Source organism: Carassius auratus, unplaced genomic scaffold (genome assembly GCF_003368295.1).
Source record: "Carassius auratus strain Wakin unplaced genomic scaffold, ASM336829v1 scaf_tig00214205, whole genome shotgun sequence".
NCBI lineage: Eukaryota > Metazoa > Chordata > Actinopteri > Cypriniformes > Cyprinidae > Carassius > Carassius auratus.
This window is the reverse complement of record NW_020527558.1, coordinates 389,490-393,852: the sequence shown is the minus strand read 5'-3', so window position 1 is coordinate 393,852 and position 4,363 is coordinate 389,490. Positions and strand designations below refer to the sequence as shown.

The 4,363-nt window shown below is 31.9% G+C and overlaps 1 long non-coding RNA gene across 1 annotated transcript; it reads left to right on the top strand.

The window, feature by feature from the left end:
- Positions 1-206: 206 nt before the first annotated feature.
- On the top strand, positions 207-843 carry LOC113091528 (uncharacterized). Its single transcript, XR_003287378.1, has 4 exons — positions 207-261; positions 510-544; positions 652-684; positions 778-843. It is a non-coding gene; the product is annotated as an uncharacterized LOC113091528 (long non-coding RNA).
- The last annotated feature ends 3,520 nt before the right edge of the window (positions 844-4,363 follow it).

The window sequence follows — 4,363 nt, the reverse complement described above, 5'->3', positions numbered from 1 at the left end:
CCTGACACGTCACCATGGCAACTTCAAGGGGAATGTTCTAAAATAATGGTCGTCTTAAAAAAACTCACTCTGGGGAGACCGCTGGAATATTTTTAACTCACCACTGAAAATGTTAAATCAAAACAAATATTTTACTTGCATTATAGAGGGTTGGGCAATTTACTGGTATGAGATGTTTTGACATTACCATTATATACTGTTAACTAGGTGATGATGAAGACTCAACGCCACCAAAGACACGCATTGTCAGCACACCAAAATGTGAGTAAATTTTTTTACATATTTTATTTACATCATTACATCACTATGCTCAGTGTTCATAGAAATATTTGTGATCTTGGCTGTGAAAACACAGCTAAAGTCATTTTTTTTTCTTTTATGATTTACTGATTTCTATATAAAAAATCACCCTTCATAAGCTAAATAACATTCTGTGAATATGTAACATTGTTTAGCCTGGATTTCACAGAGAGGGTCACATTTATTTAAAGTTTTACATTTTGTTTCAGTTACACCAAGAACAGAATATTTTGAAGAACAAAGTGTGAGTTTACTTGCTCTTTCTTGTTATCAAACACATTCAGAGAAGAGAAACCTTTGATAATACAGCATTGTCATTACTGTTATTTTTTCACTTTATTTTCACGTCAGTAAATACTCCAAGCTGTGGCACCACTCAACAAAGTGAGTGCCGCACCACCATTTATAAAAAAACAAAAAAAAAAAACATCCCTATACAATTGCCAGAAGACACCTTTTTGGAATTTTGTTTTTCAGGTTTTCTAAGTGCCTTAAGAACCAGCACCCACAGTGTCTAACAGGGAAACGCAACATGAAGGTGGGATATTCAAATGATTATATAATTTTACACATGTAGTAATGTGACACTTAGTTACTATTTGATTAACATTTTTATTAATGATCTGACAGTAACTAGAAAACTAGAAATAGATTTTTACTTAATTTAACAAAATTAATGAAAGAATGTGCAACAAGTAGCCTAGTATGCAGAGTTTTGGTTCATTTGTGTGCTGCAGAAAAGGAAACCAGATGATAGAAAGCTTAAGTAACAAAGGCTTATTTTACAAAAGCACAAAGATTAGATTTTATTGCATATATACACAATTTGAGTTATTGCGCTGGCACCGCATGCACATTTAAGCTTTGTTACTTTGACAATGCAGCCTGTTCATTATCATAATATAATACAGTCAGCCAAACATATTGAGAAAAAAGCACACTGCTCAGTTTAAATATATAGTAAAATCTGTGCTGATCAGTGTTATCACCGTATCACCATAATGTTATGTAAAACATTTTATGTCGATATTGGAATGGGAGTAAATTACATCATAAATAATAATTTTGCATTAAAATACATTGCGAATATGTAAACATTTGATTCTGTGTCATATGAGAGACCCAACATTGTTTTAAATTAAGTTTTAGCCTAAATTAATTTGTTTTGGCTTGATGTTTATATTGCTATAGCTTCTTAAATTTTACATTTTTGTTCTTTTATGTAAATTCTTAATTAATACTTAAATACTTAAAAAATAATTGAAAGGATTTGTTGAGGATTGAAGGGAACTAAAATAGCCTAGCTATGTTAACATTATTTATTATAATGTTTGTAAACATTTTGTGTTGAAATTAGGTCTATTTTTGAATGAAATAATAGATTTATAGCCTACACAACTTTTTTTCTCTACATTTCTTTTTTTTAAAAATACGTGTAGCATATTTTAACCTAGAGCAAACCTTTTTAAATATTTTGATAAATTACTTAAAATAAATAGATTACCTTTTTAAACCTTTTAACTGATTGCATTAATCGGTCAAAATGATTAACACTCAGTTAACAGTTAACCAGTTAAAATGAACATCCCTATTTGTGGCCAATAAGATTTGTTAAAGGGTTAGTTCGCCCAAAAATGAAAATTATGTCATTAATAACTCACCCTTATGTTGTTCCAAACATGTAAGACCTCCTATGATGTTTTTCTTACCTTTCTGGACATGGACAGTAGACCGTACACACAGCTTCAATGGAGGGACTGAGAGCTCTCAGACTAAATCTAAAATATCTTAAACTGTGTTCCGAAGATAAAAGGAGGCCTTACATGTTTGGAACAGTATAAGGGTGAGTTATTAATTACATCATTTTGGGTGAACTAACCCTTTAATGTTTTTGAAAGAAGTTTCTTCTGCTCACCCAGGTTGCATTTATCTGATCCCCCCAAAAAAGTAACATTGTAAAATAATATTAGAACTTTAAATTCAAAAACTTAAAAACTCTTGTTTTGATGTATTTCAAAATGTAATTTATTCTTGTGATCAAAGCTGAATTTTCAGCATTATTATTCCAGTCTTCAGTGTCACATGATCTTTCAGAAATTACTTTATTCACATAAACTACCAATGTAGTTGTGTGTTAAATATTTTTATACAAACTGTTCCAATGTATAAAAGAAGTCATGCTGTACAGTTTTATACAATGTGTAACAAATGTGTTGTTTTTATCAATCTCTATCTTCGTGGTCTATAACAGGAACTGTAGACCTGTTTCTTTTTTGCATGTTAACATGTCAGCTTCACATTTCAGACAACACAGAGTTGAAGAAACTAGAGCGAGCCATCTTCATTCGACTTGACAAAATGGACCAAAAGCTTTCAACTATAGAAACACTTTTAAGAAGTATTGCCCAGCCAACCGACATTTCTGAGTTTTTTCTTAATCCTTGTAAGAGCATAGAGGAACTGGAGGAGTTGTGCTTGAGGATGAAAGACAGTGAATGGAAGAAAAAAACTAAGTAAATTTAACAGCAGATATCCAAATTAATCTTCTTATTGATTCTTACTTTTGGTTCCAATGAGATAATAAATCTAATATAAAAAGATTAAGTCAAAAAGAATTGTCAAACATTTATTCTGTCTTATAAAGCATTCTGTTGCAGCTGAATTACAAACAACGAAAATCAACAGCCTACAGAACACTTTGCAAGAGGAACTTTTGCCTATGCTTTTAATAAAAATACCACAGCAAAAACTAGATTAAATTAAATTAAAATTTCAAATATTAATGCGTCGAAGACAAGTAAAAATTTTGTAATAAAATAAAAACAAACAAATTAAGTAGCAAAATTATCAGGTACAGAAAGTTTAAAAAATGCAGTTTTCTTTTTATAAATGAAATATAGATCTAATTTAAGTTGAAATACTTCCTTTTGTTCCATTGATTAACATTAATGACAGACAGTGTGTTTATTAGGATGTTTATTTAACACCAATTGCATGCAGATCTGTACTGTTACACGTGTGTCCTCTTTCTCATCTGTTTACCTTCACAGGACAAAAAACATCTGTGTTAATGATGATTTATTGATGCAGTTTTCACCATACTGATCAATACTATGAAAGAGATCAGTTCCAGCTCAGAACAAACTTTTCTGCAGTGGAAATGCATGGAATGTTTTGAGAACGAACACACACTGCAACCACTGTTTTCTGCACTGCAGACATGTGCGCGGCGCATATACAGGGCGCAAGTTCTTTCCATTCCACACCTAAATTATTTTAAAATCACATCAAAATGCACATAAAAATAGTGTAGATGCAGGAATCGTAAAGTAGAATTGAAATGCAACCATCTTATCGTATACCTGGTTCTTGGACAGAGGGGTTATCAGGATGTCATGTTTGGGGGGGCATTTGGCTTTTTTGTGGGGGCAACATAATCGGCGCAAAATAATCTATAGCCTACTACACACAATCTGTTTTAGTGCATATCTTTTTCTAAGCCAGGAACCCAGAAATAGGTACAGGGCCCCTATTAGACTATAAGGCTGTCACATAAAAGTTAGTTAAACCCGGTCAACATTAATAATATGATGATGATATTATTATTATTATTCACAGATTCATATATAGAACAGATCACAGTGATTGCCTGATGATGAGTGACAGGTGTTTGCTTGTGAGAAGACTTGCTACACGAGTAGGCTTTTTAAAATGAATCTGAAGTCATGTTTGTATAGACAAGTTAAATTAATTTGTTTCTTCTAAGCTGTTCCAGACGTAGGTGCTACCATAAATTTGCCAGTTAGCCTCTTAAGTTTCTTTGTGAATGCGGCCCCAGGTAAAAAAAAAAAATGCATATGCTCATTTGAACAGTATGAGAACAGTATTTGAATGGTATTCTCTGGTTGTTAGTGGCTTTGGATAAAAGTGTCTGCTAAATGAATAAATGTAAACATGTAGGCCTAGATAAAAGTGAACATATTAGGCTACAGGGGGTAAGGAGACTTAGAGAGTTGAAATAAAATATATTTTTGTGAAACTATAAGAATTGAATTTATGATCT